General features: G+C 38.5%; 1 long non-coding RNA gene across 2 annotated transcripts; it reads left to right on the top strand.

Annotated features, from left to right (window-relative positions):
• Positions 1-4248: 4248 nt before the first annotated feature.
• On the top strand, positions 4249-9409 carry LOC124883210. Of its 2 annotated transcripts, XR_007042110.1 has the most exons (4): positions 4249-4303; positions 4417-4495; positions 8239-8351; positions 8599-9409. It is a non-coding gene; the product is annotated as an uncharacterized LOC124883210 (long non-coding RNA). The 2 variants fall into 2 exon arrangements; XR_007042109.1 differs by lacking the exons at positions 4249-4303; positions 4417-4495 and having other exon boundaries at positions 7330-8351.
• The last annotated feature ends 4803 nt before the right edge of the window (positions 9410-14212 follow it).

Here is a 14212-nt window from a genome sequence, read left to right as displayed (position 1 = left end):
TTTACTGAAAAAACCCAAAAGATCAGAGAGGCAGTCAGCACATCCACATTAACTCCAGTACCATTGTGGTCTCCAACTAGAACTGATTTTGACAAAATTTCCCAATTTCACCAAATAAACTGCAAAATCTTAGAAGAAATCGTACAGCAAATAAGCTCTTCTTCCTGCTGTCTCGATGTTTTACCCACAGCTTTCCTTCATAAAGCTTTGCCTGTAATAACATCTGATTTAACACAAATAATAAACACGTCCCTTTTGTCAGGTGTTTTCCTCAGGCCCTAAAAACAGCAATTATCAAACCTCTATTGAAAAAGAGCAACTTGGACAAGTTGCTACTGCAGAACTACAGGCCTATATCAAACCTCCTCTTCATCAGTAAGATAATTGAAAAAGCTGTGTTTCAGCACTATGCTGACGACAAACAGCTATACGTTACGATGTCACCAGGTGACCATGAACCCATTCAAGCGCTGGGTAAATGCTTAGAAGAAATCAATGCATGGATGGGCCTAAATTTTCTTCAGCTGAATCAAAACAAAACTGAAGTAATAATCTTTGGACCAAAGGAAGAGCGTTTAAAAGTTAGCACACAGCTTCAGTTAATACAGCTAGAAACCACCAGTCAGGCTTGAAACCTGGATGTAGTGATGGACTCATACCTGAACCTTCAAAGGCACATAAAGGTAGTAACTAGGTCGGCCTTCTATCACCTAAAGAACATCTCCAGGATTAAAGGACTAATGTCTCAGCAGGACCTTGAAAAACTAATTCATGCGTTCATCTTTAGTAGAATTGATTACTGCAACGGTGTCTTCACAGGTCTGCCTAAAAAGTCAATTAGACAGCTGCAGTTGATCCAAAACGCTGCTGCCCATGTCCTCACTAGAACTAAGAAGGTGGAGCACATCAGCCCGTTTCTAAAGTCCCTACACTGGCTCCCTGTAGCTCAGAGGATAGACTTTAAAATACTTCTGTTAGTCTATAAATCAATTAAGCTTAGCACCAAAATACATTACAGACTTGTTGTCAGTGTATCAACCAGCCAGACCTCTCAGGTCATCTAGCAAATCTACTCTGCGTACCCAAAACCAGAACCAAACATGGAGAAGCAGCTTTTAGTTCTTATGCTCCACTAATCTGAAATAAACTCACAGAAAATTGTAAAAGCACCAAAACCCTAAGTTTCTTTAAATCAAGATTAAAAACATATTTGTTTAGAGTGGCCTTTGACTGTGCCATTTAGGCATGATTAGTTGCATTTTCAGTCCAATTTTCCTTTCATTTTCTTGTCCATCATTCTATTCTCTTTATTTTATTTTACTTTTTTAAATTACCTCTGTTGTTTGATTTTATCATTTGATTTGTTTTTCTGTGTCTGTATCTGTGTTTATTTGCTTTGTGATTGTATTGTAATTGTATGTACAGCGCTTTGAGTGTCTCATTGCTGAAAAGCGCTATATAAATAAACTTACCTTACCTTACCTTACCTTACATTACCTTACCTTCAAAAAGTAAAACCCTAACATAGACTCATTTCATACGGAGTGACTTTAAAAGTGTTTTGTAATTGTTTAATGATTATGGCTTACAGCTAATGAAAACCCAAAGATCAGTTTCTTACAAAATTATGATAGTACATCAAGGTTATTTGCATAAATCACTATCATTTCATTTATTCATTCATTTATTGATTTATATAGCCCTTAAAAGCTACCTACTAAGGTGACCAAAGCACTTATTAATAAGATCACAAAATCACAATGAAAATCACAAAATATATAAAAAAAACATGCAACCATAAAAGCAAACAACCAGAAAAATGGAATAACAATCAATTGACAATATACTACTTGCTATTAAAAGCCTGCCTGACAAAATAAGTCTTAAGCTTAGATTGCATTCTAAGCTTTTAGTTAAAGCTTAGATTTAAAAATACCTAGATAAGTGGTGGAGCGAAGGTCTAATGGAAGTTGGTCCCAAAGTTGGGGTGCTGCCACTGAAAATGCCCCTTCACACAAGCCTGGTCCTTGGAACATTTAATGGCCTTAGGGGTCTGCTATGTACAGAAAGATTTCAGATAAATAAGATGGGGCCGGACTGTTCAGAGCTTTAAGAACAAACGATAAAAGGTCTAAAAGTTACAGGAAGCCATTGCAAAGAGGATAAGACAATGGTGATGTGCTTGAGCCTAGAGGTGTGGGTTAAAAGATGGGCAGCCGCGTTCTGGACAAGTTGAAGACGCACGCCTAAAGGAAGTTTAAGTGACACTGATATAGAGTAGTAGTCAAATCTAGAGCTAATAAAAGCGTGAATTGCCAAGTCAGGGTGATTTAAAAAATAGGTTTAACTTTGCCCATAAGTGGGCACTGTTGAGCAGACAGTAGAGTAGGACATGGGTTTTTGGGCTCCCCTCAAGCCTCTGATTTTTGAGTTTCAGTATGCGTTGTTGTTCAAAAAATGTCAGCAAATCTACTTTGTACATACATATTTAGGTAAAATATACGAGAAGTGGTTTGCAAATTGCTATAAAGCTGCTTAAAAACAAAAATAAGCATAGCCTCGATGATAGCTACGACTCCTGATAGCTTTCACTTAAACCCGACATTGCAGAAGTAATAAGTCAAAGATGAGAAGTACTGCAGATTTCAGCTCCCTCAAAAACGAGCGTAGTACATTGGTGAAGGAGAAATTACACAATGCGGGGACTTCACTTCACAACTAATTGGAGAAGGACTTTACTTCTATCTTTGCAGAGGGCGAGCATATAACTAAACCTTACATAAGCACAAAGTACTAATGGAACAATATTCCAGGTGAATCTGAATGCAATAAGAGAGTGAAACCTAGTTTTACCCTGCTTGAACAGATTACAAGGGTGTGTGTAAATAGACATATTGCATATTGCAAATGTGTTGTAAAGTGGTGCTAAATAAATAAAACTGAATTAAACTGAAATTTTAATCACAACTCTTAAACTTTCTTTGTGTAATAATGGTTGGTAAGATTTAAAATTTGGATTTTTATATGATGGCATTTCATTTCACGAGACTTGAGTTGGTTCTTGAGTTTTTTCCTGTGATGAACAGCCAACATCGAAGAGTTAAGTGACATTGACTTGAAAGAGCTAATCATCATCTACTTGAGAAGCAACCAATCGAGGTCCCTGGAGGATAAAGGGATGTCCCAGTTGCTCCTTCGAAATGACCTTGGGGGCCTCATGTACGAAGTATGCTTGCACACAAAAACCTTGCGGCGCAATGTTTTTCGAAGAACTTAGCATGTATAAAATGAACATTGCTTTAAATTGTGTGAAAATCCACACAAACGTTTGACCTGACGTTAAAAAGGGGAAGCCACCCAAACATTTTCAGTCCACAAAATAAACTGAAATTTGACTCCATTCAGTTTTATTTAATTCATGGAGCATCAAACCTGGTGTTTTTTCATGTGTTTGAGCTTTTATGGTTTAAACCCGAGTGATGAAACTGAATCACATTTAGCCTCATACAACACAGCACACCTCAGAAAATGAACAACCTGTCGGGTGTAAACTGTAAAACTTCCTCTGTTTCTGTCACCTCTAGATGTAAATGTGCATGGGTCTGTGCGCTGAGGACCATAAAATGCATGTGAATCATCTAAGGGGCACTTTCATTCTCACTGAAAAGGAAAGCAGATTAATTACAAACAAGTCAGGTTTGATGATTCCAATGGTGGACTAGCTGTAGAAAATCACACCACGTTTTTCCACCGAAAGGGACTGGTTCCGTTCTTTGACTGTCACAGCAGTGTTGCCATAAGTATTTGGACACATGGTGGGCGCCTTCCGGTTATTTATACTACTTTGCATTTGTATTTATGGATGGAGACCAGGCAGTCTAAGCGCCACGTGCAGCTGCGCAGAATTCACTGCTAATTGGGATGTATAAAGGCCATGTGTGTGGTGACATGTCTATGCGCATGTCTATGCTACCAGCAACTTTTAGTATGAAAGCTGCAAACTCTTTCGTACATAACGTCCCTGATCAGCGATATACTGAAGTCTACAGATGCCAAACCATCTGGAGTTAAGGAACTAGACCATGTCCAAGTGGAAGACCCAACTACTGCCTATCACATCATCACCTTGAAGATTCTGCTTGTCACCCATTTCCCCCTTCATCCCCTTGAGAGGACAGAGACATTAGTGCATCACCGAAGAGTCTCACCACTCCACCCCAAACCACAGGAACTGTTTCCTTTGTTGTTTCTTTCCAGAGTTGGAGATCATGGAACTGAGGATCGTTGAAGGGTGGACAGGAAGGTAAGTGAGCAATGGTGTCAAAGGAATTCAACAGTTTACAATAGGGCAACCATAGGAGCAATGAGGTGATCCGTGGGGAGTCTTTTTTTCATTATTTTTCCAATAATTACAAGGAACAAGGAAGGAGAGCACAGGAGGCCAGAAACTGAACATAAATAAGGGAACTGGTTCCTACAAGGAAAAGACAGTAAGGTAAGTTCAAGAACCTCAAGGAGAACCAGATGCAAATGAAGGTAGGTCTGATTACCACATGAGAGCAAAACAGCTGTGGAAGCACATTTACCAGTCACCCATGCAGTTAAAGAAGGTGAGGAGAAACACACAAACCTGCAGACAGCTCTGTGGATCTGACACGTTTACTTGTAGCAGGAGGACAAAGGAGTATGGCTCTTTGCCCCTTTAAACCTCAAGGAACCTTTTTACTAAATTCAATTTCTTGGAATTACCCTAGCACTATGCCTACATTTATGCCTACCCCTTCATGTATGCTTGTTGCTTATCATTTGCCCCATTTTGTATCCATGTGTATGGGGGTGAAGAGCGTAAAATGAACAGTGTGCAACTTGATCATGACACGGTACATTACTTTTCTTGCGACAGTAATGTAATGTTGTTTTGTGGTTAGCCAGAACATATGGGGATGGAAATGCAATGCTTTATGTATAGATTTAGGATCCCCCCCAAGTGGCCAGATAATTTTTAACTAAATTAATCTGAAAATGGGTCAGACTGTCCTGCCATTGGAGCCATTTTGAGCATTAAACATGCAGAGATGAGTAAATCTTCATCAGGGAAGAGAGAGTATTGCATAGCATGAGATTAAAGAATATTGTTGTCAGGTCATTGCTGTGACGTTTGGTTGTGATGCTCATGAAGTTGTGATGCTCATGCCACTGAGGCAGTTTGCTTAACTAGAGATAGAAATACATATGGTTTCAGATGTGTAAAAAGGCAATGATGGTGCATTATTTACTTAAAGTCATGTCGAATAATTGCATTTTATATGACATAGATATGCATTTTCTATTCTTTGTTATTTAAGATTAAAAAAGATCAGTTTGGCTCCATTAGGTGTTACCAAAATACTACAGAAATGCCCAATTCAATTCAATTTAATTCATTTCAATTCAGTTCACTTACATAGCACCAATTCACAACACACATTGTTTCAAGGCACTTTGCACACACAAAAAAGTCAATTTATTCCAATCATACAGTTTCCAAGTCAAATACATACATTCCAATTGATCCGAACAATCAAACAATGCAGTCAAATTCAGTTCTTCATTCAAATTGGCTAAAAAATATAAACAAAAAAACAGCTGATTGCACCAAGTCATTGACATGCAGCATTCACATTTCCTGGAAGAGCATGTAAGGACAGTGGACAGTCCCTCCCTTGTATTGTGTTATTGGCATTGCAGCAATCCCTCATACTGAGCACGAATGCAGCAACAGCAGAGAGGAAAAACTCCCCTTTAACAGGAAGACACCTCCAGCAGAACTTGACTCAGTATGAACTGCCATATCTGCCATGACCGACTGTTGGTTTGAGAAGACAGAACATACACACAGAAAAAACACAAGCACTGATCCAGGAGTACAGTAGGAGATCATTTAGTAGCTTCATCTAGGAGAGAAACACAGCTAAGTAGAGCACATACAGTTAGTCACAGTTGAAGCTCAGCCAATAGGTATGTCCAGCTATGAGACAGGGTTAAACATTGAAACATAGGCCTAACAGTGTCATCTACACAACATTAAGTTGTTGGCAGCAGTAGGTCAACTGTTGCCCCCCTCCAGGAAGATGTCACAGCTAAAAATGCCAGGCCAGATGTAGCTTCTATTAAGAGAAAAAACAGAGAACATAAAGTTAAAAGTTTAAATAACAGCAAATAGAATGTAGCAGAGAGAGTCAAAGTGGTCATTATGTCCTCCAGCAGTCTAAGTCTGTGGCAGCATAACTACAGAGATAGCTCAGGATAACCTAAGCCACTCTAATTATAAACTTTATCTAAAAGAAAAGTTTTAAGCCTAGCCTTAAAAGTAGACAGGGTGTCTGCCTCACGGACTAAAACTGGGAGCTGGTTCCACAGGAGAGGAGCCTGATAACTAAAAGATCTGCCTCCCATTCTACTTCTAGAGACTCTAGGAACCACCAGTAAACCTGCAGTCTGAGAACAAAGTGCTCTGTTAGGAACATATGGAACAATCAGATCTCTGATGTATGATGGAGCTAGATCATTAAGGGCTTTATATGTGAGGAGGAGAATTTTAAATTCTATTCTGGATTTAACAGGGAGCCAATGAAGGGAAGCTAAAGTAGGAGAAATATGATCTCTCTTTTTAATTTTCATCAGAACTCTTGCTGCATTTTGAATCAGCTGAAGGCTTTTAACTGCATTTTGTGGACATCCTGATAGTAACAAATTACAATAGTCCAGCCTTGAAGTAACAAATGCATGGACTAGTTTTTCAGCGTCACTCCTGGACAGGATATTTCTAATTTTGGCAATATTCTGGAGGTGAAAGAAGGAAATCCTAGAAACTTGTTTAATATGAGATTTGAATGACATGTCCTGATCAAAAATAACCCAAGGTTTTTTTTACTTTAGTACCTAAAGTAAATTTAATGCCGCCCACATTAATTGATTGACTAAGCAGTTTTGTTTTCCGGTCCAAAGATGACAACTTTTGTCTTGTCTGAATTTAGATGTAGAAAATTTAAAGTCATCCAGGATTCTATGTCCTGACTGAAACTCTTGAAACAGTTCATGTGTAAATACTCACATAATTGATTAGTAACTATTTTCTATAAAATTGTAGATAAGGAAAATTAGATCTGGTCTGTAATTTATTAAATCATCTTTATCAAGAGAGGGTTTTTTAAAATAAAGGTTTAATTACAGCTAAATTAAAAGCCTGTGGTACGTTTCTTTTAACTAAGGATAGATTAACTATATCTAGAATGAGGCTGGTAATCAGAGGGAACACTTCCTTAAATAATTTGGTTGGGATTGGGTCTAACATACAAGTTGAAGGTTTAGATGAAGTTAATATTTCTGATAACTCAGGAAGCTCCACAGGATCAAACCAGTCCAAACACAGATCAGGTTCTACAGTTACTTCCAATGTTGTCTCGCTGACTGAGGATGTTCGAGAGTATGCCAATGATTTTATTTTTATTAGAATCAATTTTATTTATAAAGAATCCCATAAGTCATTACTGCTGAGAGCTAATGGAATAGATGACTCAACAGAGCTATGACTCTGTGTAAGTTTAGCAACTGTACTAAAGAGAAACCTAGGATTATTCTTGTTCTCTTCTAGTAATGATGAAAAATATGCCTGTCTAGTGTAGCAAAGGTACTTTTTATACAACAGTAGGCTATTTTTCCAGATTAAGTAGGACTCATCTAGATGTGTAGAGCACCATGTTCTCTCCAGTTTCCTAGCGTTGTGCATTCAAGTACGCAGCTTTTAATTAAACCAGGGAGCCTTTCTCTTATGAATAATTATCTTTTGTTTATGGTTTGTTTAAGGATTCCACAACAAGTTTGAAAAATACAAACGTTTTGGGTGAATTTGGTTAACATATTAATTAATGACAATTAATTAATTATAATAACTGATAAAAGCTGGTAGCCCAATAATCACAATCTATAGTATAATTCTAATATCTAATATCTAAATGACATATTATGATTAAGTATAATTGTAATAAATATTCATAAATCAAATAATCATAATTGCACAACAGAATGCTTTAGGTTTCTTAACAAGATGCTGGAAACATCTATCAACAGTCACATATAGCTGGTGACATGCAGCATCTACTTTAGAAATTCTAGCTTTAAATGTTTCATTATCCTTCAGTTGCAGTCAGTTCAGAATCAGAATCTGCCTGATTAGTAACTCATAGCTCTCTCTAACAGGCAGAACATTTACAGCAGTGCCATGGCAGGAGGTGTGGCCACACCGCCCATGCTTATAGTTTTTCATGACAAATACACAACGCTGGATCCTCTGTGGCATGTCCGACACCTGGGTAAGATCCTAACTCGCCTTTTAACAAAGATAACACCATAAGTAATGAGAAGAGAGGGAAACAAAAAGATAAGTAATATTACCAACTGTAAAATGTCATTTCCAGACCTGGATTAATGAGGAGCAAGTAAGAATATGTTGTTTTAGGGCAGTTAAGTCAAGCTGGAAACATTTCAGTGGTTAGAAAAAAAGTATTTTACACTTGGTTCCAACACATCAGTGCCCTAAAAGTTTTCTTTTGTCTTTAGGCTGGAGCCCAGATGCCCACTATTCAGAGAGCTTCCTCCAGGAGGCACACTTGTTGCATTGGAATGGTCGATTCAAACCATGGAATTACCAGGCCGTCCACTCGCATCTGTGGGAAAAGTGGTTCATACCTGACCCGTCTGGAAGATTCACTTTGACACGGCCTAATAGTGATAAATAAGGCCAACCAGCTTTTTTAATTTCTCCTTCATTTTTGTGGTGTAAGTTTTTCTTGAGTGTGTTCAAATGTGAACTTAAGATGTGGAAACAAGAAGTCCATACTTGAAAACTTGGATAACAAACTCTGAATCATTGTTCTTACACTGACAAGTAAATTGTGAATAGTGAATACCCTATAATAATTGAATAATTAGTTCAACTTTACAATTTAGGAAAGCAATATACAAACAGATATTTAATAATGGATTCAAAAATCCACTTTAAAACTCCTTTAATTTTTTTTTGCTACTTTTTTGTACTATAACGAGGTGCTGGTGTTGGGGTTGCCAAGTGATGCCTCTCCTCTAAGATGTCCAAAAAGGGTTTTAATCATTTTTTTTTTTTTGCCTGTAAAGTTTTAAGTATCATTTATGAACACATTTAAAGTGCTGTATAAAAGTATTTCTTCTGGATTTTCTTTGTAACTAAAAAATGTTAGTTTTTTTTTATCATCAAATTGTCATGAATCACTGTTTTTTGCATGAATCTGTTTTTTGTTTTTTGCTCCCTCCTTATTTGTTCATCTGTTGTCATCCCTGAGTGTTACGACCCCACTCGGTCTAGGGGTAAGAGGAAGTAAACATTTGAACCAGGTGTTATTGGTTTTGTGAATGAAAGAGTAATTTATTGCTTTTCTGTTCAGTTTCTATTATTTGTAACAAAATACAAACAAAAGGAGGGTACTTAAAGTACAAACCGTTTGAAAATAAAAAGGGGTAAAACCCAAAATACACAATAACCATAAATTTAAACAAAATATCCAACAACCAGTAGTTTAACACAAAATAATCCCTCAAAAGGAGGGACAAGCTAACTCAACCGTTACTTAAAGCAAAGAGTCCCAGCTGACAACAAAACAATCAATTCAGATAAAGCTTAACAAGCTTTAAACAAACTCCTCAGAATCAAGTGGGAAAAGTATTCCCAACAAAGCAAACAAGCTGACCAGCAAACAAAAAAAAAACAAGCAAGTTAATCAACAAGCAGGTAAGCACCCAATCCAAGCAAGCTAATGTTTTAAGACACCCAGGTCACAAGTGGCGAGCTGTTCACTCTAAATCACGGCTGCCCTTAGTGGCAGGTGCAGAGAGTTTATATAGAGTGATCTCTTCAATGATTGGCGGCGAATTTGGAAGAACCAGGTTATAAATAGTCCAACATGAACTCCCGTAGACGTCCAGGAGTGAAGAGTATCCACGGAGATCCGAGTCCATCAGGAACAACGAAGAAGAGAGTAACCAGCGAAGGTCCAGTAGGAGGGCAGAAGAAATCCGATCTTAACTTGTATTACACATCACTGAAATATTTGAAATCTGTTTATGCAAAAAAAGTAACTGCCAATATCTCTACCTTTCTTTTGTTTTAAATCTTGCTCTATTTCTATTCAGTTGCCTTACTGTTTGTGTTTGTTTTTAGGCTTAGACCCATGTTCTGTGTTTCGTTTTATACCTATGTTGCAACGTTCTTTGTACCTCTACAGGTTTTTGTATACTGCTTGTTTAATAAAAGAAAAAAAAAAAAGAAATCTGATCCCATCAGAAACAGCGGCACAAACAGCACGGAGGAAAACGGCGCTCCGCAGCGACATCAGCTGGCCAGTCTGCTGATGATGATACAAAACAAAACACACAAACACACACATACAACCACCAACCGTAACACTGAGATTCCTGTGCTTCCTTCATTTTAGGAAGTTTACCTTTAAACTATATCTATCCAACATGTGCCTGCCAATGTCCTGTTGCTGCTTCGGTCTTGCTCATCCTCACAACATGACACAAACAAATATTAATATCAGACAAGGATTACCAGAGTAAAAACAAAATGCAGAAGATCAAATGATGATTTCATTCATTAAGGAAACAAGGAATCCCTTAATCCCATTGGGCGCAGCAAAGGAAGGAAAAAAGGACTGAACTACACACAGATAACAAAATACACTGGTAAACACTCTGAATCCCAGAATGCACAGTGTTAACCCATTTTCATGACACTTGTCAGGAAGGAGGAGTTACAGCTGGATTCCTCTTGATGTCATTGAGCTACAAAACTCTGCCTCCAGTAGCATTTCCTCTTCTTATTGGGGGGACCTCAGCAAGTGAATGTTTTTTTCTCGCTGTCCGAGCAAAAAACTACATCTTCGAAGAAAACCATGCATCCAAAATAAACCTAGGTCTGCTGTTCGTCTACAGGTCCTTCTCAAAATATTAGCATATTGTGATAAAGTTCATTATTTTCCATAATGTAATGATGAAAATTTAACATTCATATATTTTAGAATCATTGCACACTAACTGAAATATTTCAGGTCTTTTATTGTCTTAATACGGATGATTTTGGCATACAGCTCATGAAAACCCAAAATTCCTATCTCACAAAATTAGCATATCATTAAAAGGGTCTCTAAACGAGCTATGAACCTAATCATCTGAATCAACGAGTTAACTCTAAACACCTGTAAAACATTCCTGAGGCCTTTAAAACTCCCAGCCTGGTTCATCACTCAAAACCACAATCATGGGTAAGACTGCCGACCTGACTGCTGTCCAGAAGGCCACTATTGACACACTCAAGCAAGAGGGTAAGACACAGAAAGTAATTTCTGAATGAATAGGCTGTTCCCAGAGTGCTGTATCAAGGCACCTCAGTTCCCAGTCTGTGGGAAGGAAAATGTGTGGCAGAAAACGCTGCACAACGAGAAGAGGTGACCGGACCCTGAGGAAGATTGTGGAGAAGGGCCGATTCCAGACCTTGGGGGACCTGCGGAAGCAGTGGACTGAGTCTGGAGTAGAAACATCCAGAGCCACCGTGCACAGGCGTGTGCAGGAAATGGGCTACAGGTGCCGCATTCCCCAGGTCCAGCCACTTTTGAACCAGAAACAGCGGCAGAAGCGCCTGACCTGGGCTACAGAGAAGCAGCACTGGACTGTTGCTCAGTGGTCCAAAGTAAATTTTTCGGATGAAAGCAAATTCTGCATGTCATTCGGAAATCAAGGTGCCAGAGTCTGGAGGAAGACTGGGGAGAAGGAAATGCCAAAATGCCAGAAGTCCAGTGTCAAGTACCCACAGTCAGTGATGGTCTGGGGTGCCGTGTCAGCTGCTGGTGTTGGTCCACTGTGTTTTATCAAGGGCAGGGTCAATGCAGCTAGCTATCAGGAGATTTTGGAGCACTTCATGCTTCCATCTGCTGAAAAGCTTTATGGAGATTAAGATTTCATTTTTCAGCACGACCTGGCACCTGCTCACAGTGACAAAACCACTGGTAAATGGTTTACTGACCATGGTATCACTGTGCTCAATTGGCCTGCCAACTCTCCTGACCTGAACCCCATAGAGAATCTGTGGGATATTGTGAAGAGAACGTTGAGAGACTCAAGACCCAACACTCTGGATGAGCTAAAGGCCGCTATCGAAGCATCCTGGGCCTCCATAAGATCTCAGCAGTGCCACAGGCTGATTGCCTCCATGCCACGCCGCATTGAAGCAGTCATTTCTGCCGAAGGATTCCCGACCAAGTATTGACTGCATAACTGTACATGATTATTTGAAGGTTGACGTTTTTTGTATTAAAAACACTTTTCTTTTATTGGTCGGATGAAATATGCTAATTTTGTGAGATAGGAATTTTGGGTTTTCATGAGCTGTACGCCACAATCATCCGTATTAAGACAATAAAAGACCTGAAATATTTCAGTTAGTGTGCAATGAATCTAAAATATATGAATGTTAAATTTTCATCATGACATTATGGAAAATAATGAACTTTATCACAATATGCTAATATTTTGAGAAGGACCTGTATATGGTGACTGTACCTGGCCGAAAATAAGACAAGCAGCCTGCAAACAGGCTGTATGAGCTTCTACAGAACATAATGTGAGCCATATATTCCCCAAGACGAGATGGTGTCCCTGATTAAACCGGCAAAGGTTTTTTTCCAAATGCCTAAAGAAGATGGCATTGAAACTGCAGCACCACACACTGCCCGCATGCGCCAGCAAATGCTTGCTGGCCTCTAGACCAGGAGCGATGGCACGTTTTCTCTTTTCATCGGACCTGCTGAACTCAGCATGCTCTCTTATTCATCAGAATGGTTCACAGTAAGAGGTTGTGTCTGGGCAGAGAAAATTTGCTTAGGATAAAACAATTTCAATTTTTTTTACTTGTGTTTTTCTTTGTTTTTATGATTAAACTAGCTCAGGTTAGAGCAGTGGGGGGCTGATTCAAACTATTTCAATGAGTGGTTTGAGTACTGATGGTCCAGTAACGTGAAATTGTTCGGTTTTATTAACCTGCATAAAATATGTCCTCATAAACATGCTAAATTGTGTCTCTATTATCTCAGCTGGTAATGCTCTCCTAATGCTAAGACGGTAGCCATCGTTAGTTCTATTGTGCTCACTACACAGCTCGTTCTCTTCACGCTGTGATCCACTGTAGCACTCCACCAGCGTTCATAGACATATTAATGTTTGTATTAGTAGTACTTAAAGGTAAATGCGGGACATAGAGGATTTGCTAAATAGCGGTGCAGCTGCTGATTTCTTTGCTGATAACTGAAGTTGCAAATTCCAGATGAGAAATCACCTGTCTATTTGTTTACCATCATATGAGTCCATAAATGTTTTTCGATGCCATCTTGGTAGTCACTCCATTCAATCAGTCACTGTGATGGCTAAATCTTATTTGGCCTCATTCCAAATTCCTCTAAGCATACCTTGGTTCTTAAACATACACATTTACACTAAACGATAATATCACTGCATCATTTAATAGGTTTATTGGTTTCAGTTTTCTTCTTGTTTCCTTTTTAAATTTCTTTCTGTTGTTTAACAGATTTCCTTATTCTTTTCATTTTAACTTAGTGGTTTAGTTGAATGTTACTAGCTTAGTTAAGAGTTTGTTGACTAAAGTATTTTAAATGTAAATTAATTAAATTTGTTAATAAATTCTTGTATTTTAGAGAGAAGTTGTTTGGGTTTAGTCAGTATATTTGTGCAGGGCTTGGTGTTAGATTGTGATAGCTGGCAATGAGTCTTTAACATTGTTGTGGAAGAATTTTGGTCCACTCTTCTTTGCAGAATTGTTTTCATTCAGCCGCATTTGATGGATTTTCTGCATAACAGGCCTGCTAAAGGTCATGCCACTACATTTCATCTAAGGCACTACTGAACCTTTATTTTGTTTTTTTGTAGGCTTTTAGGGGTGAACTTTCTGGTGTGCTTAAAATCACTGTCCTGCGGCGTAACCCACTTGAGCTTAAAGTCACAAGTGATGCCTGGACATCGCCCAGATCCTGTAGCAGCAAGGCAGCCCATGACCATCAAACTACCACCACCATGTTTGACTGCCAATATGTTGTTCTTTTTATAAATTGCTGTGTTAGTTTTACTTCAG

Source organism: Girardinichthys multiradiatus, chromosome 17 (assembly GCF_021462225.1).
Source record: "Girardinichthys multiradiatus isolate DD_20200921_A chromosome 17, DD_fGirMul_XY1, whole genome shotgun sequence".
In the NCBI taxonomy this organism is placed as follows: domain Eukaryota; kingdom Metazoa; phylum Chordata; class Actinopteri; order Cyprinodontiformes; family Goodeidae; genus Girardinichthys; species Girardinichthys multiradiatus.
This window is presented reverse-complemented; position numbering and strand designations above follow the sequence as displayed.